Here is a 26,954-nt window from a genome sequence, read left to right as displayed (position 1 = left end):
AAAAAAAAAAAAACAAATAAGTAAAACTGCTTAAGCAGATCCTGAATTCCATACAGAACAGCAGACACCAACTGGTTTAAAGATCTCCCTAGAGCAACATAGTCAGCATGAGAATACAGTTTCTTCATCTCTTGCCCCATGACTTCACTTTGCACTCTTTGACCAGTCAACAAACTCTACACTTCAGCCCACCCTGAAACCCATAAAAACCTTAGCCCTGGCTGGCTGCAGTGGCTCATGCCTGTAATCCCAGCACTTGGGGAGGCTGGGGTGAATGGATCACCTGAGGTCAGGAGCTCAAGACCAGCCTGGCCAACATGGTGAAACCTGGTCTGTACTAAAAATACAAAAATTAGCTGGGTGTGGTGGCCTATGTCTGTAATCTCAGCTACTGGAGAGGCTGAGGCAGGAGAATCGCTTGAACCCAAGAGGTGGAAGTTGCTGTGAGCTGAGATCATGATACTGTGCTTTAGCTTGGGTGACAGAGTGAAACTCTGTCTCAAAACAAACAAACAAACAAACAAAAACCCTAGCCCCATGGCCCTATGATTAAATCTTTTTCTCTGCTACAACCCTGCACATTGAGTTGCAACGGATCTACTATGGTTACATTCCCTGACCCCCACCATCCCTGAAAATTTGGGTTAGGTGCCTTCCTTTGGGCTCACAAGGCACTTTTAATTCTCTTACCAGAGTATTTATCACCTGTGATGGTTATTTTTCTGTATCTTGGCTGGGCTACTGTGTCAATATTTGGTCAAACATTATTCTGAATGTTTCTATAAAAGTTTTTTTTTTTTTTGAGACAGAGTCTCGCTTTGTCACCCAGGGTGGAGTACACTCCACCCTGATCTTGGCTCACTGCAACCACCACCTCCCAGGTTCAAGCAATTCTCCTGCCTCAGCCTTACAAGTAGCTGGGATTATAAGCACCCATCGTCATACCCGGCTAATTTTTGTATTTTTAGTAGAGTTGAGGTTTCACCATGTTTCACCCCACTCTCATCCCACTTGACTAGAGTCTCCTGAGAACAGGAGTTTAAACTGTTTTATTCATTTTTATGTCTTTTGCAGCCTGATACATCATAGCATTATTATTTTTTTTATTTTTTATTTTTGAGACAGAGTTTTGCTGCTCTGTTGTCCAGGCTGGAATGCAGTGGCAAGATGATAGCTCGCTGCAGCCTCAAACATCTGGCCTCAAGAGATCCTCCAGCCTTAGCCTCCTAAGTAGCTGAGATTACAGGCACACACTTGGCTAATATGTAGGTAATATGGAATATTGGTTTTTGTTTTTTACGGAGTATTAAAATGAAGAGTTTCATTTCACTGCAATTCACCGAGGCTGTTAAATACTTTGAGAAGCTTAATCTCAGTTCTCTTTCACTCACTATTCTCCTTTCTCTCTTCTATCAAGACTGTGCCTTATGAAGTTAACAATGATCCAATCTCTAGAGTATTGCACTAATTCCCATTTGAGACAACTATCTCACTGAGGCTCTCAGCAACTCATAGAAATATTTCTGAAGCAATCATTTAATTAACCCCAGAAGAAATAAGAATACAGAAGAGAAAAAGGAACAAACAAACAAACAAACAAACAAAAAACCAAACTAGGTACAAGCTACTGGAGACATTGTAACAAATGAATTTCTCTCTTCCACCAGAAGCCTAAAAAAGAAACAAACAAACAAACAAACAAAAACCAAACTAGGTACAAGCTGTTGGTGATATTGTAACAAATGAAATTCTCTCTTCCACTGGAAGCCTGAAAATTATTCAAAATACGTAGTCCCAATGCTAACCAAAAAATGTACAATCAATCTTACTTCTCATAATTGCTATGAAGCAATAAAAGATTTGAAATCAGATAGTTTTATTTATACATATACCTAATTGGTTAGGCAGCAGATACATAAAAAGTCTCATATATTTTATTTTATTTTATTTTATTTTTTTGAGACAGAGTTTCGCTCTTGTTACCCAGGCTGGAGTGCAATGGCACGATCTCGGCTCACCGCAACCTCTGCCTCCCGGGTTCAGGCAATTCTCCTGCCTCAGCCTCCTGAGTAGCTGGGATTAAAGGCACGCGCCACCATGCCCAGCTAATTTTTTGTAGTTTTAGTAGAGACGGGGTTTCACCACGTTGACCAGGATGGTCTCGATCTCTTGACCTCGTGATCCACCCGCCTCGGCCTCCCACAGTGCTGGGATTACAGGCTTAAGCCACCGCTCCCGGCCTGTCTCATATATTTTAAGAAATTCTACAAGCCTCAGTTATAATTTTAGAAATAATTATTAAGCACTGTATTCATATTCGTTAGTAATATCTCAAAAATCTGATTTTTGGCCTAAAAAATAAAAAAAAAATCACAATTTTCTGTATCTCCAATTACCACCTGGCTATTTTCCTTTCGTAAGCTTTTTATGTTCTGCCTTTGTTACCACCCCCTTCCCTTCGCGAACGTCCCCTTCCGATCAGTGCCTTTTATCGCTACCTAAGGCAAAAATGGGAGCCAGAAAACTTTGTTTTCTCCATCTTTCCCCTCTTTCCCTCCCTTCTGCCTGCAGCTCCATGAGGAACTAAATATTCCAGATATTCTGTGCTTATTAACAACACAGCATCCTCTTGACTCGGAATCCACAGCAGTAAGAATTTAGTTTCTCCTGTTAGCTAAGAAAACTCTGGGAAGATTTTCGGTGGACAGTAAATGCCAGGTTATCTAGACTTCATTAATTTATGACATAACAAATAAATACAACTTTTAGCCAAATGTCCGCTTTATTCAATTATAAAGAGGATTTGCGGGCCAGATGCGGTGGCTCATGCCTATAATTCCAGCACTCTGAGAGGCCCGAGGTGGGCAGATCACAAGGTCAAGAGATCGAGACCATCCTGGCCAACATGGTGAAACCCCATGTCTACTAAAAATAAAAAAATTAGCCGAGTGTTGGAGTTGTGCACCTGTAGTCTCAGCTACTAGGGGGCCTGAGGCAGGTGAATCCGTTGAACCCGGGAGCAGAGGTTGCAGTGAGCCAAGATCACACCACTGCACTCCAGCCTGGCTGCAGGGCAAGAACTCTGTCAAAAAAAAAAAAAAAAAAAAGGTTTGCTAAGCCAATGAACAGACTGATAATTAAAATATTTATTCTACTTTATATATAATGTAAAATTTTATATATAACATATAATATAAACATCAGTGTACAGCCTCTCACAAGTTAGCCAAACATCTTTTTTGTTTTTTATGGACACCCCAGAGGTGATTTTTTGAAACACTAGCAATATATTTCTTATCTTGATTAGCAAATGTACAACATCTGATGATGTTTATAAACTGAGATTACATTTTCACACAGTATTTGGGTATTATGGTTTTCCTTACAACAGGCTTATCATGTTTCACAGTTTTTACTAAATATGACTTGCTGGATCATTGTTAAAAAGAAAACGAAATTGTCAAATACACCTAAACACTTAAGAAACACAACTGCTGATCCTTTTGCAGTTCATAAGTGTGATAATTCAGTGTTCACGTGCATGTATGAGAAATGCCACCCTCAAACCTTGTTATGATGTGGTCCATTACCCATCTGATACGAAAATTAAAAAAAATTTAAACAAAGGAGAGAGAGAAAAAGGAACATTACTACTAATAAAGTGTGATTTTTTCATTGATCATTTTGTTTTTAACTACTTTACCATAAAATTTCAGGGCCTATAGGACCGTGGAATCAATTACAATGAGAAGGGTAGAAACTCAGTAAAAACATTGGCAAATAAGGCTGAACAATCACAAAGAAAAGAAGTGACACTGTTTGGAGAATGAATTTGTTTTCAGTAAGAAACCAGTTTGCCTGATTCCACACTACCAATTAGAAATTTCATATTGTTACCATAAAATTATTGTTTAAAAAGAAGTGTTATAAATTAAATAAAAAGTTTTCATTCAATCTGTCAGGAAGACATTTTTGTTATAACAAATTTGTCTACAATGGTGGAGTGTCAGGAGACATGCAAATAACCCAAGACAAAGTAAACTCTAAAAGAGTATTAGTTGGCTTTGATAATTATACCAGTACAAGGACACTTCAGCCACATTTTCCCCAATAAATTGGAAACAAAGGCAGTAAGACTGCTTTCTAAGAGTTAAACTTTAAGATCACATACATAGCTAGGAGTGGAAATAAGCAAAGTCACCTTTAAAACACAAACTGGTCTGATTTAACTGTAACTTGCTTTTTATTGAAAGAATATTGCTAAGATGTTTGGGTAGCCATGGAAACAGAGAAACTAATGTACAGGGGCACTTTAGGGCCAGCGGTCATCCAAGTGCTGCTAAGGAGAGGGGCACAAATCAACAGCTCAGCTGGATGGCCCACTATATTGGAGATCAATGCTGAAAACTGCAACCACTGGAAATTGAGAACTTCTATCTTTGGGACAAAATCATCCTGTTCTGAAGATAGATGAATCAAGAAAAGTCTATACGTATAACTCCACTTGTTCAGAATCTGTGCTCATCAAGCAAACTTCTGATAATGCCTTGGTTTCCTGAGTAGGTTTGGCAGCACAGAAAATGCACTCAGGGGGCTGAGCATGGTGGTTCACACCTGTAATCCTAGCACTTTGGGAGGCTGAGGCAGGCAAATCATGTGTGGTCAGAAATTTAGAGACCAGCCTTGCCAACATGGCGAAACCCCATCACTACTAAAAATACAAAAATTAGCTGACATCTTGGCGCCTGTGTGTTAATCCCAGCTGCTCAGGAGGCTGAGGCAGGAGAATCACTTGAACCCAGGAGGTGAAGGTTGCAGTGAGCCAAGATTGTGCCACCTGGGCAATAAGACTCCATCGAAAAAGAAAAGAAAAGAAAGAAAGAGAGAGAGAGAGAGGAAGAAAAAGAGAGAGAAAGAAAAAGACAGAGGGAGGGAGGGAGGGAGGGAGGGAGGAAGGAAGGAAGGAAGGAAAGAAAAGAAAGAAAGGAGAAAGAAAGAAAGAAAAAGAAAGAAGGAAGGAAAGAAAAGAAAGAAAGAAGGAAGGAAAGAAAAGAAAGAAAGAAAGGAGAAAGAGAAAGAAAGAAAGAAAGAAAGAAAAGAAAGAAAGAAAGAAAAGAGAAAATGTACTCAGGTAAAGACAGCACCTTGCATCCATGCTGGCACACTGGAGATTTTCTCTTTCTGACAAAAAGGAAAGAAAGAAAGAAAGAAAGAAAGGAAGGAAGGAAGGAAGAAAGAAAGAAAGAAAGAAAGAAAGAAAGAAAGAAAGAAAGAGGTATTGACTTTGCAGTTGTGAGTGTTCAGATGTATAAATTACTGCTCTTGGAAATTAATAACTTAATAGTCGGCTTATACATGTCAGTCTTGTAACCTTGGTTGATGTAAATTCATCTGACTGCTAAATCTATTCTCCATTGCTCAAGACAGATGTTTTGGCTGGGCGTGGTGGCTCATGCCTGCAATCCCAGCACTTTGGAAGGCCGATGCGGGAGGCTTGCTTGAGCTCAGGAGTCTGAAACCAGCCCAGTCAACAGAGCAAGACCTCGTCTCTCCTGGGGGTGGGGTGGGGGGGGAAAGCCAGGTGTGGTGGCAAGCACTCATAGTCTCAGCTACTTAGGAGACTAAGACAGGATGAGCCTGGGAAGTTGAGGTTGCAGTGAGCCGTGATCATGCTTGCTACTGTACTCCAGCCTGGGCAGCAGAGTGAGACCCTGTCTCCAAAACACAAAGAAAGATGTCTCTGTGACCATGATACTACAGACCAGATCCTAGAAGGTTGTAGAAATTTGCTTAAGTAATGTTTTCTTGTGCTCTTCTGGATGATCAGTGGGCTTTCCCCTAGCAATGACCCTGTATCAACAAGACAAACTTTTTTTCTTTTTTCTATTTTTGAGAAAGAGTCTCACTTGCAGCCTTGACCTCCTGGGCTCAAGTGAGCCTTTTGCCTCAGCCTTCTGAGTAGCTAGGACTACAAGCATGTGCCATTATGCCTAGCTAGTTTTTTTGTCTTTTTAATTTTTTTTGCAGAGGTAGGATCTCCCCATCGCCCAGGTTGGTCTTGAACTCCTGGTCTCAAGCAATCCTTTTGCCTTGACCTGCCAAAGTATTAGTATTATAGGCATGAGCCACCAAGCAAGGCCAAACTTTTCTACTTCTTTTTTTTTTTTTTTTTTTTGGGGGGGGGACGGAGTTTCGCTCATGTTACCCAGGCTGGAGTGCAATGGCGCGATCTCGGCTCACCGCAACCTCCGCCTCCTGGGTTCAGGCAATTCTCCTGCCTCAGCTTCCTGAGTAGCTGGGATTACAGGCACGCGCCACCATGCCCAGCTAATGTTTTGTATTTTTAGTAGAGACGGGGTTTCACCGTGTTGACCAGGATGGTCTCGATCTCTTGACCTCGTGATCCACCCGCCTCGGCCTCCCAAAGTGCTGGGATTACAGGCTTGAGCCACTGCGCCCGGCAGTAAACTTTTCTACTTCAAATTAACAACAACGGGGAGGGAGATGTTCATAATTTACCTCTCTTCATTATTGTATTTATTTTAATATTGCTACAGTGACAATTCCATGCATATACATCAGCTACTGGTGGGGAAGATCGTTCAGACCAGAAGTGGTAAGAAATCCTCGAATTTTAAATGTTATGGGTAGTTCACAAAGTGGACAAAAGATACCATTTACTAAACATCCACCATATGCCCAGACACATATATATATATATATATATATATAAAATTATAATATGTATAAATAAATATAATTTATTTATTTATTTTACATATTCTGCTTATGTTTATTTATTTATTTATGAGACAGAGTTTCACTCTTATTGCCCAGGCTGGAGTGCAATGGCGTGATCTCGGCTCACCACAACCTCCACCTCCTGGGTTCACATGATTTTCCTGCCTCAGCCTCCCGAGTAGCTGGGATTATTGGCATGCACCACCACGCTTGGCTAATTTTGTATTTTTGGTAGAGACGGGGTTTCTACATGTTGGTCAGGCTGGTCTCAAACTCCCAACCTCAGGTGATCTGCCCATCTCGGCCTCCCAAAGTGTTGGGATTACAGGCTTGAGCCACCGCGCCCGGCTCAGACGCAATATTATCATCATATAAGTCTCTCATTTCCAGATACACTCATCTGGAAATCTGCCTACATTACACTTGCCTGGTAAAATCCAGCATGAGCAAATCTTACTAACCAACTTCTCTGTGGCAGTACCAAAGAGCTGAACACTGTGCTGGAGAAATCATACAAATAAACTGAATGACTTATTTCACATCCGTAATCAGAAACTTAAAAAGAGCTCTCAGCAAGCATGCCCATGCTACTCTGTTCCTCACACTAGTTTTACTTTCACTCTCTGAGATAACTTCAATACACCAAGACTTCTCAGCTTGCCCCCTATTTCACTGAGAACATACTGGCAAACTGCACGTTGAACCATTGACACATCCACCCCCCAGACACAAGAATGCTCATTTTATCAACTTGTAAACGTAATCAATTTAAGAGTTCTCGTAAACGTCTCAGATCAAAGCTTGCCCCGCAAGGATAATTCTGATTGCAGGAACTCCCTCCGTCCAGCAGGAAGCGCCAGCACCCTCTGCCGGGGTTGGGCCACCACGGAGGCCTCACGTGATCCGGCCATCTCTGCGCAGGAGTGCGGTCCTGCGGAGATTTGCCCTACGTACTTAGCGTCATGACGTAGTACGTAGGGGCTGGCTAGCCGCCATCTTGCTTCTTTTTCTCGCTCGCTCGCTTCTTCTCGGGAAGCTGCGAAAGTGTTTTGGCCGTTTGTCCATCCGCAGCTTCGGCTTTTCCAGTCCGGTGGCCCTTCCGGCCACCCCTTTAACCCCAGCTTTCCCTCCTCCTCCTTTCGATCTGAGCTCGGTGGAGACCCTCGAAGTGCGCAAACTTGACACTCACCCTGACCGGTAAGGAAAGCGAGATTGTGGGGGCCGCGATCAAAGAGGCCCCTATCGGGAAGGGCCACCGTGCGGCCCTTGGCGTGGGAGCGCACCCACACCCTGGCGCCCGTAGGCTAGAGGGCCGCGTGGAGAGGGCCTCGAGTCCTGGCATCTCCCTTGTTTTTGGTTACCATCATCTCTGTGTCTGGGGAAGTCGGCCTCCAGCTTGGGGAGCGGGAAACCGGAGTCAGACCCGCCCCATGTGGTCTGCAGCAGGAGTCCTGGACCGGTCTGTCTTGCTACCACCCAGACCCCAGTCCTGGCCCTGAGAGGGGATTACGCATATTTTCGGGCAAGCGAAGGGGGTTTCCGTCTTGCTGGACTGGCGGACGTGCAGTCTTTTTTTTTTTTTTTTTTAAAGTGTGCGGTATGCTTTCCCTCAAGCAACTGAAGGACTCAGCCGGGGCCTTCACTGTCTACCTCTTCTTGTGTAGTGAGGGTGGGACTTCCAATGAGCAATGTATGGGAGGGTCTGGATTAAAAGACCTGATTAGGTGAGAGGCTCTTCGGGGAATCATGACCAACCCTACTTCCGCTAGGGAAGTGCTGCCCAACTCCAGAGGAGGATTTGAGTTGTCTTTTCATACTCTAGGCCGTTCCATGCTCTAACTTGCTTGGTGAATCTCGGCAGCTCCCTGTCTTTGAGGTAGCGTTGATACTGGTGGTGGTAGGGTGAAGTCCCCGTTTTAGGACTGAAGAAAAGGGTATGGGGCCAGTAGAGACGTTGATAGAGCCTTCCTTCCTTTGCATGAGAGGAGTACCTTTAACGTAAAAGGATGTAGGGGTGTTTTGACATTATTTGAGATCTTTTTCATGACCTGACATGCCTGATGTTTGCTGGCCTATAAGGCTAACCGGATTTCCGAATTGGCTGGTCTTCAGCCTGGGTTCATAGATTCATACCTCGTTAGAGTACTTAGAATTGTACAGTAGGCGGCTCTGCTGTAAGATTTTCATTTGGAATGCACCAGAAGAATCGGAGGATTTTTGATTGTTGAGTGCTTAATAGCTTACTTCTGCAAATAAAAATGATAGCGTGATATTGAGCACTTACCAAGCCTAACTGCAGGGTTTTTCAAAAGATTTCACCTCCCATGTTGGTAATTAAGATTCGGCTTTGACTGGAGCCATTTTTAGGTGTGTGTCACAGATGCACTGCAGCATCTTTTCTGGCTCACCCCAAATGCATTGGTCCCCTAAAAAATTAGGAATATATTGAATTTGAATTTTGTCTCTAGCATGTAGTCAAATAGTAATTCTCTCCTTTTCTGTAAATGAATTTTCAGAATATAGGCTTTTTAAGTGTTTTTGTTTGCTCAGCTTAGCTTATGTGTGGCTATTCTCACATAATAGCATGTGGTCAAATAGTAATTCTCTCCTTGTCTTTAAATGAATTTTCAGAATATAGGCTTTTTAAGTGTTTTTGTTTGCTCAGCTTAGCTTATGTGTGGCTATTCTCCATTAGTTGACTTTTTGCTATACACCGAGCACAGTAATAAGCCCTTTTCATACATGATTTTTTTTTTTTTTAATCCTTACAACATACCTTTGAGGGAACTGCTATTATGATCATCCCCATTTAACAGATGAGGAAATGAAGTCTGAGAGCGTAGTCTGACCAAGGTTAGATAGCAGTTATTGGTGGTATTGTGTAGGTTCAATTCTGAACCCAAAGGGGATGCTCTAAACCTTCAACTTGTCTTGTAAATTATAAACTGTAGTAACTAAGATAAAGCATTATTAACTGGTAGTTTTTCTTTAGCTTGACTAGTACATGAACATTGTTACATGCTAAGGTTAAAGTGTTGCAAGTTGTTAAAAAGGATTATATCCACTTTGGAGGTGGGGTAGAAGCTAATTTTTTTAGAGATAACTTAAAGCGGCCGGGCGCGGTGGCTCACGCCTGTAATCCCAGCACTTTGGGAGGCCGAGGCGGGTGGATCACGAGGTCAAGAGATCGAGACCATCCTGGTCAACATGGTGAAACCCCGTCTCTACTAAAAATACAAAAAAATCAGCTGGGCATGGTGGCGCATGCCTGTAAACCCAGCTACTCAGGAGGCTGAGGCAGGAGAATTGCCTGAACCCAGGAGGCGGAGGTTGCGGTGAGCCGAGATTGCGCCATTGCACTCCAGCCTGGGTAACATGAGTGAAACTCCGTCTCAAAAAAAAAAAAAAAAAAAGATAAAACTAACTCTGCCATGTCATAGATATAATTTTTAAATTTGGACAGCTCACCTATATTGTTGGTAGAATATTCCCTCATCTGTAAAATGGTGATGGTAATAGGATTTCCTTCAAAGACTTATAGGAGTAAAAAAAGATAATGGATAATGTATGTAAAGGGCTTATTGCTGTGCTTATTACATAGTAAAAGGTCAACTGATAATGAGGGGAGAATGGTAGAATATTGGTAGAAGAAAATAATCTCTTCCAAGCAATTAATAATCTGTATATTCTCAGAATGATGTATATATTTCTTTAGGTATGTAAGAAATATTCACCTCCTCTTATCCCCCATATATCTATTTATGTGCAGGATTTTGCCTCTTAATATTTCTTTATGCTGTACAGTAAATATCGAGATGAGTATCTTGTTCATAGCTGAAAATGCAGAAGATCTGCCTCATTCCAGCCCCCTGCCTTCTTCTTATCCCCACCCCACCCTCTTTACTGATAAAATGTCTTTGAAGATTATATCACTGTCTCCCTCCAAGTGCCACCCCTAAACACTGCTTCATTTTGTTAAGCCAGATAGGTAACTTGTGTTTTGGATGCTATTTATGTCATATTTGTGGAAAACAAGGATTGATCTTTGAAATGTTACATAAGTTAGTGCAGAATTGTATTCTTATACAGTGAAGGAGATACAAAAGTTGTGTCTGAATTATGACATACTTTCAGTAAAGCATGATTTTGTCACCTTATGTATGAATAGGACAACATAATGAAGATTATCTCAGTCTATGTTAATTGTTGCTTACAAGTCTGAGAGTTACTATGTTAGTTTTCTAAGTCATAACATTTTAAATTCCTCACTGATCCCATGGATGCATCAGTCAGAACACCTTTGTGGATAAAAGTGTTCTATAGAGAGGATAAATAGTAAGTTTTCTATTTAAGAGACAAACCTGTTGCCCTGGTTGGCCTCCAACTCCTGGGCTCAAAAGATTGTCCTGCCTCAGCCTCCCAAGTAGCTGGGACTAGAAGAGCCTACTATTGCTCCCACATTGCCTGTTACATTTCTAGTCCTTATTTTCCTCAAGATTATCAGAAAGCATGTTATGGGGCCTGTGACTGCACGTATTTGCTGGCAAATCCAGTCAAACAAGGGCTGTACTTAGTTTCAACAGGAAACTTTTGTCTGGTTGGCTGACATGATTGGCTGATATCTAAGAATCTGAACACAAGTTTGCAATGAAATTGTTATGTGAATTATAGTCAGTGTGATATACTCACCCCTGTGTGGTGCTGTTTTAGGTGCTCAACATTAAAGTAAGATAGGATATAATCATTTGTGGAGCATGTGTAGTATAAAAAAACTACTGGATATTATACATGTAGCATACTACATAGCAATACATACTATATACTATCTAGCAATTTTTCTATTTTCTGTGTTCTGACATTAGTTTGTTTTCCTCTACTAGACTGTTTCAATGTCCTCATCACCTTGTATTGTGGTTGGCGTATACCTAGAGTTTATATATTACTGAATGAATGAGAGGCAGAAACAAAAGAATAGACCTGCAAGATTAACTGATAAATATCTTATTGGAGCGAAAGAAAACAGTGTCAGGCATTTTTTCCTTTATTTACCCCTAACAATAGTATCACAGATAACCTTGAAAGAGTTTGTGTTAAGTAACATCCATTGTGAGATTAATTTACCTCTGATTTTTTACGTTTTAAGTTTTATTTAACAAAGATTAAAGATTATTTTAATTTTGTAAGGCCCAGTGAATCAGAGCAATATGGCATTTGGTCCACTCCCAAGGTGTTCACAGCCTTAAGGATTAATGTTAAAAGTTATCTTGCAATCTTTGGATTCACACCAGAAGGTAAAAAGGTGTATGAGAAGGTAAGGGAAATTTGGTGCAGAAAATTTCTGATAGTACAGATTGAGTGCCTAGTTGATTATAAGTCAAGCTGTGATGGCTAAAAAAGATCAAGAATAATTGTGATTATTAATATTTCTTGAGCACTTTACTAGGTACTAAACTAAGATGATTTTGTGAATTATCCATTTAAATCCATATTATAGAAAGCCTAAAAGGAAGAGATTTAAGTAATTTCTTCAAAATTACTTAGCTTCTAAGTGGTAGAAATGGCGTTTGAGTGACTGATCCAGAGCCTGAGTGCCTAACTCAACTACATGAGTTTCCTAGTGGCCAGTATTTTCCAAACTTAAATCATTCACAATTTCTGCTTTGTCTCAAATCATCTATCTGTAACTTAGTATTTTTCTTTCATTCAACTTGTTGTCTTTTAATTAAATGAATTTAAAATAAAATTTTTATGATTATTTGGTGATAACTTTCCCCCAACATGTTTTAAAATAAACATGATTTTACATATATATATATATTTCTTTTGAGATGAAGTTTTGCTCTTGTCGCCTAGGCTGGAGTGCAGTAGTGCCGTCTCAGCTCACCGCAACCTACACCTCCTGGATTCAAGCAATTCTCCTGCCTCAGCCTCCCGAGTAGCTGGGATTACAAGCGCCCACTACCACGCCCGGCTATAATTTTTTTGTATTTTTAGTAGAGATAGGGTTTCCCCATGTTTGCCGGGCTGATCTCGAACTCCTGACCTCAGATGATCCACTTGCCTTGGCCTCCCAAAGCGCTGGGATTACAGGCATGAGCCACCATGCCTAGCCTGATTTTACATATTTCTATGGATCACTTAAGATCATCCAATATACTAGCAGTCTTTGTATTCCACCCTGTGGGTCATTACTGCTATGAGAAATGAATAAAGTCTTAACTGCATAATTGGGACAACCATTTTCATGATGAACTGCAAGGAAATAGGTTTATTTAGATAGAGAAATTTAACAGGATGTCTAGGACAGTCTATGGCAAGGGAAAAACAAGAAAAAATAAATGAAGAAGGAAGTCACTATAGAAATTGGGGCAGAGGAGAATACTCTAAAAACAGGATTATTACAGCTAAATGGAGCAGAGTTCAGAAAAATATGCAATAAGTATTCTCTGGATTTGGCTGAGTGATCCTTGGTGACCTTACAATAGTCTAAGTCAAGTTATGAAGGTGAAAGATTAAAGGAGGAGGAGGGAAAAAGTAGGGAGATCTGTTGATTTTTAGGTATATTGAATACTCAAATGGACTGTGGGCTAAGAGTTTTAAAACCTAGGTTTAGTCCTTTATTTCACTTTGTGCCAGCTGTTAATTTTGGGGCAAGTTAACCTGGCTTCTTTAAGTTTTAAATATATAGATATGTGATATAAGGATAATATCCATTTCCCCTATCTCAGGAATATGCAAAGATTACATTAAATCTATTTCTGTATATCTTCTGAATTTAATATTCTTTGATATTACACGATATCGAGACATGAGTCTTGACCATATTTAAAGTAGAAAAGAGAACCATGAAAAGGGAAAATTAAAGATAAAGGGAGGATAGGTTCCCTATAAGGTTGGAAGATCTCTTCTAAGTAAATCTTGAGTCTGAAGGATAAGAGATGGATAAGATAATCTTGACTCTGAAGGATAAGAGATGTGGTTAGAGAATGGTTATCTAGATAAGTTAATAATTCATTTTTCTTTTTCCCTGTTTCCCAGTGAACAATCTGAAACTACAGTCCTGCTGTATATGGTTGTACGGCTTGTATACTGCCCAAAGATGCTGGACGGAAGGAGGCAACAAGTCAGCCTGTGTTCAGCTTGCAGAGTTCTATGCCCTAGCTTAGGCCTCCAGAGGAAACTGCCTCCACTTCTCCCCTCTCCAAGGCATCAGTCCCTTGCCAAGAGTGTCTGTATTTTCCCAAAAGGATGTATTTTTTTTAGTTACGTAAAGGCCCTATGGAGACCAGTGGATGCTCTAAAAAACTCCTTAAGGGGACATACTAAGGATACGTTTAGAACAACATCAAAAACAGTTGGGCAATTGGAGAAATGGTCACTAAGGAACAAAAAGCTTTGAACTTTTGTTAAGTTGGGTTAGGAGGTTGGGCAAGTACAGAATTCCAGTTTATTCGGTGCACTTTAAAGATGTGTATTGTGGCTTATTAAATATTTTTGTTAACTGAGAAACAGTATATTAAATATCATATACAGTTTATCAAATTTCAAAGAGGAGTGGTAAAACAATAATACAATTTAATCTTCCCCCCCAAAATTTGTAATTTTCGGATTTAAATTAAAATTTAGGTTTTTGATCATGTGGCTAGTAGTTTGATCTATATTTTAAGTAGCTTTTTAATGTTAGGTTTATAATTAAAGCTATATAAATTTAATAGCTCTTAATTGAAGCACAATAGGGAAGGTACACAATTATTTCTGGAGGTTAGGAAAATGGAACAGGAATTTTGTTTTAAAAACAGAAAGAGGACATTGAAAACAAAGGATACTTTAGACAGGTGAATTTTTAAAGTTTATATTAAAAAATTTGATTTTTGATATACAGCTTTATGTGTTTTAATAGGTATGGATTTTGTAGCCCCCACCACAACTAGGATATGCAATGTAGAAAGATAAAACATCTCCCAACTGTAGAACTAGAGTCTTCCGGCATTTTGGAGACACGGAATTTCTCTTGAAGAAATACTTATTGAAGAGGGATGGAAAAAGCCAAGAATAACCTAGACATGCTGATTGATTTGCTTTCTGATCAGAAAGAAAAAATAATTTTGATAGTACTTTATGACAAACTTGAACACAGAAAGAATGAAAGTAGAGAAATTAAAAGGAGTTTGGTGTGGTGGCTTGCGCTTATGGTCTCAGCTACTTCAAAGGCTGAGGTGGGAGGATCTCTTGAACCCAGGAGTTATGGAGGGTAGTGTACTATGTGCTACATGTGGATTTAGTGTCTCCACTAAATTCAGCATCAATAGGGTGTTCTAGGAGTGGGGGACTAACAGGTTGCCTGAGGAGGGATGAACTGGTCCAGGTTGACAACAGAGCAGGTTCCATGCTGATCAATAATGGAGTTGCCACTGCACTCCAGCCTGGACAATGTAAGGTAACCCTGTCTTTTATTAAAGGCAAGAGGGTATAAGAAGGAAGGAAGGGAAGGAAGGAGAGAAAGACGGAAGGAAATAGGTTTACATGTCTCAAGTTTGGATATTTCAGTGGTAGAAGAATAGAGCCAATGAATGGAGGGATGTTAACCAGTTCTCCACACTTAATAAGTTTGAAATTAACATTCTAACTTTTGAAGGCAACCCTTTGGTAATCTGAAAGATTAACTATAATTCATGATGTTGGATGAGCATCTTGGAGCAAATACTTCTCTTTCATTTCCATAACATTCAATACACTTGCTTGCAAAAAATAAAGTTCAATTAGCTGGATGGGTTGCATGTGCCCGTAGTCCTAGCTATCCAGGAGGGTAAGGTGGGAGGATCACTTGAGTTCAAGTTCAGGGTTGCAGTGATGGCACTGCTGCACTCCAGCATAGGTGATAGGGTAAACTCTGTCTCTTGTAAAGAAAAATGATAAATAAAGGTTGACTAAGAAATTACCTATGCTTTGGGCCTGGCGTGGTGGCCCACCTTGTAATCCCAACAGTTTGGGAGGCTGAGGCAGTGGATTACCTGAGGTCAGGAGTTTGAGACCAGCCTGGCCAACATGGTAAAACCCTGTCTCTACTAAAAATACAAAATTAGCCAGGTGTGGTGGCAGGTCGTGCCTGTAACCCCAGCTACTCAGGAGGCTGAGGCAGGAGAATCGCCTGAACCTGGGAGGCGGAGATTGCCTCTGAGTCGATCTGCACCAAGATCCTGCCACTGCACTCCAACCTGGGTGACAGAGCAAGACTCTGTCTCCAAAAAGAAAGAAATGAAATTCTCTATGCTTTGGTTTTTCTTTTTAATATATTAGTTTTGCAAATATTGATTACCACTTAATAAACTTTTATTACAGGCTTTACACTATTCTAAGAGCTTTATACACACTTTTAAAATTAAACCTTAGTAGTATTGGAGTAGATGTTACAGCCCACCTTGGTGAAGAAGTAAAAATTAGTTGAGATTAAGTAATTTGCCTATGGTCACCCAGCTACTAAATATTAGAGCTAGAATTTAAACAAAAAACAGTTTTAAGAGAAACAGTTGTGTAATTTGAACAGTTTTTAAGTACGTAAGTTGTCAAAAAGAATGTCCTGGCAGTCACCTCATTAAGTAATTGGTAGACACAACAGCTGTACTTTTTAGGGACAACAGTTTTTAGTACAGAAAATTTGATAGCTACTCTTCTTTTCTGTTTGTTAAGGCTTTTTTCTCCTCTGGAAACTTAATTCCCATGTTTCAGTTTCTAAGCACAGCCTGAGCCCTTCTACCATCCTGATTAGAACTCCAACAGATTTATTTATATTGTACTTTGTTTTTTTTTAAACGATCATTTTCGATGTTTTTGCTGAACTATTTTTAGTAAAAGAATCCAACATATGGTGGTAATCTTAGCTTTACTATTATAGTGGCAAATATAGTTTTAAAAATATTTGACCTTAGAATTAATTACTAGTTCATTTTAACTACTAGAAATGGAAGAGACTTTATAAGTGGCCAATTCCTTACTCCAAGCAAGAATTATCTTTGTAATATTCTGACAGGCTTACCTTGCTTTTGCTTGGATCCATCTGATGATCAGGAAGTCCCTATAGTCAACCCTTAACATTCACAAGGCATATATCCTAAGACCTTACAAATTTCCATATTTAGCATTCAAACCTCTTCACTTTCTCCTTACTTCCATGATCTACGCTAGGATTTGGCTTTCTTTTCACTGCTCTTCCCCACCCTGCCCTCCTTCCCCCGGGAAAGAAACAGATGTCTTTTTACAAGAGTTATTGTATCCCCAAAGAAGAAAACAAAGTTCTGGGCATGGGGGTTTCAGCATTAGGTGTAGTGAGGGATATCCAAGCTTATTTTCTAGACGCGTATCTCATGGTGTGTGATGCACATTTTGTGCTTCAGCAAAATTACACATAAATTCACAGCTCTTTGGGTTATTCTGCAAATTGTTAAAAGTAATGCTGTGAGTTCTAGTTTAATGTAACTTATGGATAAACTCAACAGTTTTTCCTTTGCATTCAGTCCAATTTGTTAATGTTTTTCTTAATTAAGCCTGGAGTTGAGCATAATACTCTAAACATAGTGTGGTAAACATAAAATTCAGTGGAACTGTTCTGACTCCAAATCTGTACATTAGATTTTTATTAAAGTAACATTTTTTTATAAAGCACTACTGTCACACTACTAGCTATCATAGCTAGAACTTTTTCACATGACAGTCTGGGTCTGTATTCTGCATTTATGAAATTCAGTTTCTGAACTGTTAATAAGACTATATAACTATTTAATTCTGCCTAGCATTCTAAGACCCCTAAAAATCTTGGTCATGGAATACATTGATACTCTTTCAGATGTATATATTATTTCATATGCCATGTTTACTTTCTAAGTGTTTATTCAAGTCATTGACATGGAAAATGACAGGGTCCAACATATTCGGGCTAAATTATTTCATACTGACCATATTCTTTTTTTTTTTTTTTTTTTTTTTTTTTTTTTTTTTTTTTTTTTTTTTTTTTTGAGTCGGAGTTTTGCTCTTGTTGCCCAGGCTGGAGTGCAGTGTGATGCAATCTCAGCTCACCACAACCTCCCTCTCCTGGGTTCAAGCAATTCTCCTGCCTCAGCTTCCCTAGCAGCTGGGATCACAGGTGTGCGCCACCACGCTCAACTAATTTTATATTTTTAGTAGAGATGAGGTTTCTCCATGTTGGTCAGGCTGGTCTTGAACTCCCGACCTCAGGTGATCCACCCTCCTTGGCCTCCCAAAGTGCTGGGATTACAGGTGTGAGCCGGTGGGCCTGGCCTGACCACATTCTTTAAATATAAAATGATTTTCTACTTCAAACATTCTGTGATTGTCACTTTTATTATTTTAGGAGAACTATGTAAATGACTAGTACTTTGAATAATCTGTTTTACAAATCCAGTGAATCGAGGGAAAGAAGTGACTAAATTTTTTTTGAGGTTTATAATGTGTGGATGCTGAGTGGCTTGGAACTAGGAGTGTGGTGAATATTTAGGCTTTTTTATTTTAAATGGGCAATTTAGATAAAATTTGAGTGATAAACAAAATTCTGGTTTTTGGTTAATATATCCGTCTCCCTTCGTCATAGTCAGTTCAGGCTGCCATAACAAAATAGTATAGACTGAATGGCTTAAACAGCAGAAATTTATTTCTGACGGCTTTGGAGGCTAGAAGTCTGAGATCAAGATGCCTGCATAGTAGTTTTGGTGAAGGCTTTTCCTAGCTTGCACACAGCCACCTTCTGACTATATTCTCTAATGGAGAAGAAAGCAAGCTCTGGTATCTCTTTGTAAAAGGGCACTAATCCCCTCATGGCCCACACAGCCTCATCTAAATTTAATTACATCCCAAAGGCCCCATCTCCAAATATCAGCACAGGAGATTTAGGGCTTCAGCATACGAATGTTAGCAGGGCACCCATCAGTCTGTTAGCACCCCTGCCCCCTTTACGACTTACAGAGGATTGATTCTTACTTTTTTTTTTTTTTAAAGGCAGGGTCTCGCACTGTCACCCAAGCTGGAGTGCAGTGGTGCTATCTCGGCTCACTGCAGCCTCCGCCTCCTGGGTTTAAGCTATTCTCCTGCCTTCAGCCTCCCTAGTAGCTGAGACTACAGACCTCCCTAGTAGCTGAGACTACAGGCGCACGCCACCACGCTCAGCTAATTTTTGTATTTGGAGTAGAGATGGGATTTTATCATGTTGTCCAGACTGGTCTTTAAGTGCTGACCTCAAGTGATCCACCTGCCTTGGCCTCCCAAAGTGCTGACCTGATTCTTATGTTTTTTACAAGCTACAAAAGTAGTGCGAAGAATTCCCATACTCCTTTGTTCAATTTCCCACTTGTTAGTGTTCTACCATATTTACTCTATTTTCTATATTGCATACACATAGACACACACACACTGTGTGTGCTTGATTTTTAATGTCTGCTGTCTAAATCCAGTCATCACTAGAAACCTTAAATTTATTTCACAAACTCTTATTCCTTACTTGTACTGCAAAATAACAATTCTAGCAACAAATTGATACTTGTGTGTGTGTGTGTGTGTGTGTGTTTTGTTTTGGCAAGGTCTTACTCTGTTACCCAGGCTGGAGTGCAGTGGCAAAATCATGGCTCACCTGTAGCCTCAACCTCCCAGGCTCAAGCGATCCTCTTGCTTCAGTCACCTGAGAAGCTGGGACCACAGGCATGTGCCATCACATCTGGCTATTTTTTTGTAGCGACAAGGTCTCAGTATGTTGCTAAGGCTGGTCTCAAACTCCAGAGCTCAAGTGATCCTCTCACCTCAGCCTCCCAGAGTTCTGGGATTACAGGCATGAGCCACCATGTGCCACCAATACATTTGTTAATAGCATTAATAGCGATGTTACTGTGTTTTGTTGCTATCATGTTTTATCTTTGATACCTTATTCTATATTGTAATGCAGTACATTTGATAATGAAAACATGAATCCATTTAGGGTCTTTTAAGTGATATTTATTGTTGCATATTTCACTTTGTCAGTTTATCTCTTTCTTAAAGTGGAAATTCAATCCTGATTTTTTAAATAATGAGATTATCTTGGTCACTGGCTTGAAAGTCAGCTGGATTTAATCTTTGACTCTACGCACTTTTCAGCTCTGTATGTGTTGAGCAAATTACTTCTCTAAGTTTGCTTCTTCACTGGTAATTTTCAGTGATTTAGGCTTTAAGCCCTTCTTGGTCCTAATCTGGTATTTATTTTTATTTATTTATTTTTGAGATGTGGTCTTATTTTGCTGCCCAGGCTGTAATACAGTGGCACAGTCATGGCTCACTGCATCATCAACCTTCTAGGCTCAAGCGATTCTCCTGTCTCAGTCTCCTGAGTATCTGGGAATACAGGCATATGCCACCAGGCCTGGCCAACTTTAATTTTTTGTAGAGATGAGGTCCCACTTTGTTGCTCAGGTTGGTCTTGAACTCCTGGGCTCAAGCAGTCCTCCCACCTTCACCTCCCAAAGTGCTAGGATTACAGGTGCTAGCCATTGCGCCTGGCCCTAATCTGGTATTTTTACATTATGCTATATCTTTTTTTTTTTTTTTTTTGACGGAGTTTCGCTCTTGTTACCCAGGCTGGAGTGCAATGGCGCGATCTCGGCTCACCGCAACCTCCACCTCCTGGGTTCAGGCAATTCTCCTGCCTCAGCCTCCTGAGTAGCTGGGATTACAGGCACGTGCCACCATGCCCAGCTAATTGTTTGTATTTTTAGTAGAGACGGGGTTTCACCATGTTGACCAGGATGGTCTCGATCTCTTGACCTCGTGATCCACCCGCCTCGGCCTCCCAAAGTGCTGGGATTACAGGCTTGAGCCACCGCGCCCGGCTTTATACTATATCTTTAGAGCATAGATTTCGGTGGGTTGGAGGGGAGGATACAGGGTCTCCCTGTGTCACCGGGGCTGGAGTGCAGTGGCCCAGTCATGGCTGACTATAGCCTCAACCTCCTAGGCTCCAGCGATCCTCCCATCTTGGCCTGCCGAGTAGCTGGGACTACAGGCATGAGTCACCATGCCCAAATAATTTGCTGTGTTGCCCAAGTTGGTCTTGAACTTCTGAGTTCATGCCGTCCTTCTGCCTCTGCTTCCAAAAGCTCTGGGATAACAGGCGTGAGCCACTATGCCCTGTCAATAATTACTATTTTATTGCTAGAGCTTTTAGTCAACCTTACTGAAATCACCAGTCCTTTCTGCACTCCTCCTTATTCTCTTCTGACTTCTTCTCTTAGTCCATTCGTGCTGCTGTAACAAAATACCTGAGACTGAGTAACTTACAAATAACAGAAATTAATTTCTGTTGGTACTTGAAGCTGGAAAGTCCAAGATCAAGGCACCAACAGGCAGGATCTCTGCCTCCAAGATGACACCTCATTTCTGTGTCCTCACATGACAGAAGTGCTTAGCTGGTTCCCTCTAGCTGTTTCATAAGGGACACATCACATTCATGAGAGCAGAGCCCATATGGTCTAATCACCTCCTAAAGACCTCATCTCTTAATAGTGTTGCATTGGGGGTTAAGTTTCAACATGAAATTTGGAAGAAACATAAGCATTCAAATAATTTTCTTTCACTTTCTGGATTAGACTTCAGTAAAACTTTACTCCAGAAATTCTGGCAGTATCTTCACCCCTTTGCTTTTCTTTACTATTTTTCTAATTGCTGGTGCAACTCTAATCTCTGATTCAGTCCAGCTGCTTTTGTGCTTCCTACCACCCTGACTCCCTGGGTGTGTACTGGACGTTGAAGAGAATCATAACTGCACACACTTGGGAATGCTGGATACCCCTGCTCTCTAGCTTCTACTGGGCTTTCTTTCTTTTTTTGAGGGGGAGACTGGGTTTTGCTTTGTTGCGCAACAGTTGTGATCATCACTCACTGCAGCCTTGAACTCCTGGGTTCAAATGGCCCTTCCACCTCAGCCTCCTGAGTAGCTTGGACTGGAACTGTAGACATACTCTGCTATCCCCAACCAATTGTTCATTTTGTGTAGAGACCAGGATCTCTCATTAAGTTGCACAGGCTGATCTGGAACTCCTGTGCTCAAGCAATCCTCCCTCCTAGGCCTCCCAAAGTCCTGGCATTATAGGCGTGATCCACCATGCCCAGCCCTACTGGGCTTTCAGTGCTTCTTGCCAATGTCTTGGCTGTCTTTCACATTCTTCCATTTGCTCTTCAAGCCTTTTCCAGCCTCCTCAAATTTCTAAACTCGGCCTCCACTCAGTGGATGAAGACACCATGTCTCTTGTTTATCTGTTCCTAGCAGTGCCAGGTATGTGGTAGACACTGGGTAAATATTTGTAGGAGTGAATAGTGGAACTAATCATTTTGAGTTTGAAGTTTTGACAAGAAATTTAAGTGATGTTTTGTAGACCATTAAAACTGTGTATCTAAAGATTGTAGCTTGAAGGAAAGTTTTGGGAATCAAAATATTAGTGATAATATTTGAAGCAGTGAACAGCAGATTAGATGGCTAAGGGAGAAAGCACTTATTAATAGAAAAGGGAGAGATGGACCAGGCATGGTGGCTCACGCCTGTAATCTCAACACTTTGGGATTACTACTCAGGAGCCTGAGGTGGGTGGATCACTTGAGGTCAGGAGTTCGAGACCAGCCTGGCCAACATGGTGAAACCCTGTCTCTACTAAAAATACAAAAATTAGTCTGTCATAGTGGCAGACACCTGTAATCCCAGCTACTCTGGAGGCTGAGGCAGGAGAATCGCCTGAACCCGGGAGGCAGAGGTTTCAGTGAGCTGAGATCCTGCTACTGTACTCCATTCTGGGCGACAAAGCGAGACTCAAGAAATAAAAAAAAAAAAAAAAAAATAAAAATAATGAGGCTGAAAGCTATCATAGTCATCGAAACCAAAGAAAATGGTTTATTTACTCCAAAGCTGTTTTCCTTTTGTATTTGTATGTGATGCTTGACTATTACCAATTAGTTAGTACACATTATTTCTTGATTTATAAATGTTCTGCAAAACATTTGTAGAGTATACTTTTCTGGAAATTCTTGTAGTTTATTTTCATTGTTAACTACTTAAATCTGGGGGGCACTGTATTTTCCAAGGGAACTGAACTCTTATCATAAGAATAATGAGGAAAGAATAGTAAACAGAATTTGAATATTTAGAGACCCATTGTGGCCAGAAAGAAAGGAATGTAGCAAATTGCAATTTGCTAATGTATAGGGGTTATTTTTCCAAATATGCTAAATTTTCAGTATTATTTAAAGTAAGGTTTTCTGTATTAAAACTAGAATATTAGAGTTTTGAGTACTAAAGGAATTTGAGAAACCATAGCTGATCTCTTTAACAAATGTGGAAACCACTTTTTTCCTCCAGATTTTCTCCTTTTTTAGTTTTAATTTTTAGAGACAAAATCTTGCTGTGTCACCCAGGCTCTAGTGCATTGGTACAATCATAGCTCACTGCAGCCTTGAACTTCTGCTCAGGCTATCCTCCCACCTCAGCCTCTTAAGTAGCTGGGGCTACTGGTACGCACCACCATGCCTAACTACTTTTTAATTGTTTTGTTAGAGACAGTCTCACTATGTTGCCCAGGTTGTCTCCACAGAGTTTCAATCTATGATAGCCATCCTTTCATGAAAAACATCCTTTTGTTATCACTGTTCAGTGTCATTCTTTGATTTTGAAAGGTTAATGTTTATATTATAATAAACTGTTGCCTTCTTGGCCTTTTGGAAACAATCTGCTTTAAAAGCCCTGAGTTCCCTTTTTTCCCCCCTAAGCTTCTTTCATTGCAGTACTTTTTGTCCTCCTCCCCCCCCCAAAAAATATATTACAAGGTAATATTTGCTGTTCAAAATATGGGAAATGCAGATGCACATGTCTTGTCTTGTTTTTTGAGACAGGGTCTCACTCTGTTGGCCCAGGGTAGAGTACAGTGGCACCATCATGGCTCACTACAGACTCGACTTCTTGTGCTCCAGCAGTCCTCCCACCTCAGCCTCCCAGGTAACTGGGGCTACAGGCATGTGCCACCACACCCAACTAATTTATTTATTTTTGTAGAGACAGAGTCTTACTATGTTGCTCTGGTCTTGAACTCCTGGGCTCAAGTGATCTTTCTGACTTGGCTTCCCAAAGTGCTGGGATTATAGTCGTGAGCTACCGTGTAAATAGGGCTCACTACAGCTTTGACCTTCTGTACTCAAAGCAGTCCTTCGTGCCTCACCCTCCTGAGTAGCTGGGACTGCAGGCGCCCACCACAAAGCCCTGTTAATTTTTGTAATTTTTTTGAGAAACAGTTTCATCGTGTTGCCCAGGCTGGTATCAAACTCCTGGGCTCAAGTGATCTGTGTGCCTTGGTCTCCCAAGGTGCTGGGATTACAGGTGTGAGCCACCACTCCCAGCTGAGATGTGCCTGTTTTGATACATCTAATTACAATGAAAAATGCTAGTCTCTTGACAACATGGCTCAGTCAGTCATAAAACCTTGCATTTAAAATGATTTTTTTCTCTTCCTTAAACAGAGAAAGGAAGGTGTGTTATTCAGAAGGTTGTTTTTACAGGCTGATCCTCAGCCCTTAATGATTGAGATTTTTAGATACATGGCAAGTAGGACAGTAATATAAAAAGTATTAACATTGTAAAAGTAATAAAAAAGCTTTTCAAAATTAAAATTGATATAGGTAGAGGATATACTTCTTTTGATATTCTCTATAATTCTGTGGATAGGTTTTTGAAATCATAGCTGGCAAGCTGAAGACAAATGTTACTGAGCTTGCTTTTTCAAGGGTTTTTGAATTACTAATTATGTAAATTGTACCATTTTGTTACTTAAATGTGGTTATGCTGAGTGCATCTGTGCCTACTCAGCAATTGAGATTTTCTTACTAGCTTTTTCCTCCAGTGGCTTTTCTTGGCATTAAAACCTTTTCAAAAAAAATTTCAAATTAGACATGGGGGTCATGCTGTATTGCCCAGGCTGGACTTATACTCCTGGGCTCAAGCAAATATCCCACTCCTGCCTTCTCAGTTTTGGGACTCCAGGCACACACCACTACACCCACCTTTTTTTTGTGGCATTTAGAATAAACTCAAGAGCAATGCTTCTAATCCAAAGCTCTGCAAAATGTGACTTTTACCTACTCTGATTTCGTCTCTTGCCTCTCTCCCTGAGGCATGACTTTTACAATTGAACCTTCTATTCTTAGATTGAAATTGGTTTGCTTATCATTGGTTCTAAACTGTGGCTGCACTTCAGAGACACTTGGGGAACTTTTCAAAAAATGCTATTGCCAGGCCTAGCCCCAGAAATTCTGATTTAATTGTCTGACAAGGGGCCTTGACGTATAATATTTTTAAAAACCTTGGATAACTTTGCAGCCTAAGTTGAGAACCATTGATTGGTTTTCCTTAACTCTTGTCACCTTTTCAGAGAGGTCTTCTGGACTTTTATTATTCTATCCAAAGTCCGCTTTACGTCTTTGCTGTCGCATTTTACTCAGTTGACTTTTTCATTCCCACATTTTTATTCACTTGTTTATTGTTTCGTTAAAAGTTCCATGAAGGCAGGGGTATCATCTATATTTTCATAACATACCCTAACATTTGAAACACCAAAAGCTTGTTTCTATAGAGAATTGTTTCGCTAAGTTATATTTTAGAGAACATGCTAACTACTCTAGTAGGCCTTAAAAGGACATCTTGCTTTTTGTTGTTGTTGTTGATGTTGTTGATGTTGTTTTTGAGGCGGTGCTCATTGTCCAGGCTGGAGTGCAATGGTGTGGTCTCAGCTTACTGCAACCTCCACCTCCAAATCAGAGAGGTCTTTAGTGATCAGCTAATCTAAAGTAGTTTCGTATTGTCCTGTTTGATTTTATTCATAACACTTATCACTATCCAAAATACTCTTAGTTACCTATTATTTAAGTCATCCCACTAGATAGTTGACCCGTTAAAACAAAATTTGTCTCTTGTGTGCACTCCAGTCTATAAAATAGCATACCGTGCATAGTAGTTGTTCAACAGATACATTTGAAAATACTGATCACTCAATGACTGGCTTATGTGTAATAAATTTTTGTTATCACGTACTGTTTTGCAGATTTTTGTGCTTTGCTGTTTTTGTGTCCATACTAGACTGGCCTAAATTGAAATGGTTTCTTTCCTTTATGCCAGTGCCAGGTATTGGCAGACTTTTTCTGTAAAGTATGAGGTAATTGTTTTGTTTTGTTTTGTTTTGTTTTTGAGACAGGGCTTTCTCTTGTCACCCAGGCTGGAGGGCAATTGTGTGACCATGGCTCATTGCAGCTTCAACCTCCTGGGCTCTAGCAATCCTCCCGCCTCAGCCTGCTCAGTAACTGGGACTACAATCGCATGGGGACTTCAATTGCATGCCACCACTCCTAGCTGTTTTTCCCTCTCTCTTTGTTACTCATGGTTGTCTCAAACTTCTGGGTTCAAGTGAACCCCTGCCTCGGCCTTCCAAAGTGTTGGGATTACAATGAGTTACTGCACCCAGCCTGAGCTAACAGTTTATGGGCTTTGCACATGAGTCTCTATTTTATGTTCTTTTTTTAAAAAGCAGTTCTTTAAAAATGTAAAAACCATACTTAGCTCACAGGACATACAAAACGGGCCACAGGTCAGATTTGGCCATAGGCCCTAGTTTGCCAGGCTCTGATTTATTCGACTATTAGTTCTTTGTAAACAGCATGGGAATTAATGGTCTCTGTTTTGTTTTTGTTTTTGTTTTTGTTTTTGTTTTTTGAGACAGAGTTTCCTTCTTGTTGCCCAGGCTGGAGTGCAATGGTGTGATCTCAGCTCACCACAACCTCTGCCTCCTAGGTTCAAGAGATTCTCCTGCCTCAGTCTCCAGAGTAGCTGGGATTACGGGCATGTGCCACCATGCCTGCTAATTTTGTGTTTTTAATAGAGGCAGGGTTTCTCCATGTTGGTCAGGCTGGTCTCAAATTCCCGACCTTAGGTGATCTGCCTGCCTCGGCTTCCCAAAGTGCTGGGATTACAGGTGTGAGCCACCGTGTCTGGCCTAATGGTCTCTGTTAAATGACAGTTTCGTCTGTGAAACTGTCTGGCCCAGACAACCTTTTTGGATTGGGCAGCTTTTTGACAACGTTTATTTTCTTATATTGTTTCTTTTGAAACAGTTGGTAATTTTCTTAGAATACCCTTATTTTTCTTTTTTTTTTTT

The 26,954-nt window shown here is 40.5% G+C and overlaps 1 protein-coding gene and 1 non-coding gene across 14 annotated transcripts in view; both read left to right on the top strand.

Annotated features, from left to right (window-relative positions):
• Window positions 1–3,497: 3,497 nt before the first annotated feature.
• Window positions 3,498–3,600, top strand: LOC119471493. Its single transcript, XR_005200563.1, has one exon. It is a non-coding gene; the product is annotated as a small nucleolar RNA U13 (small nucleolar RNA).
• Window positions 3,601–7,712: 4,112 nt separating this feature from the next.
• The window catches only part of PRRC2C (proline rich coiled-coil 2C), a 112,548-nt gene continuing 93,306 nt past the window's right edge, over window positions 7,713–26,954 (top strand). For all 13 annotated transcript variants that reach the window (XM_017530022.2, XM_017530019.2, XM_017530021.2 and 10 more), the window contains exon 1: window positions 7,713–7,938. The gene's annotated coding sequence lies outside the window, so the exon portion shown is untranslated. The remainder of the gene's footprint in view (window positions 7,939–26,954) is intronic.

Source organism: Cebus imitator, unplaced genomic scaffold (assembly GCF_001604975.1).
Source record: "Cebus imitator isolate Cc_AM_T3 unplaced genomic scaffold, Cebus_imitator-1.0 Scaffold62, whole genome shotgun sequence".
Taxonomy (NCBI): domain Eukaryota; kingdom Metazoa; phylum Chordata; class Mammalia; order Primates; family Cebidae; genus Cebus; species Cebus imitator.
The sequence above is the reverse complement of the archived record's forward strand: the minus strand, read 5'-3'. Positions and strand labels throughout refer to the sequence as shown.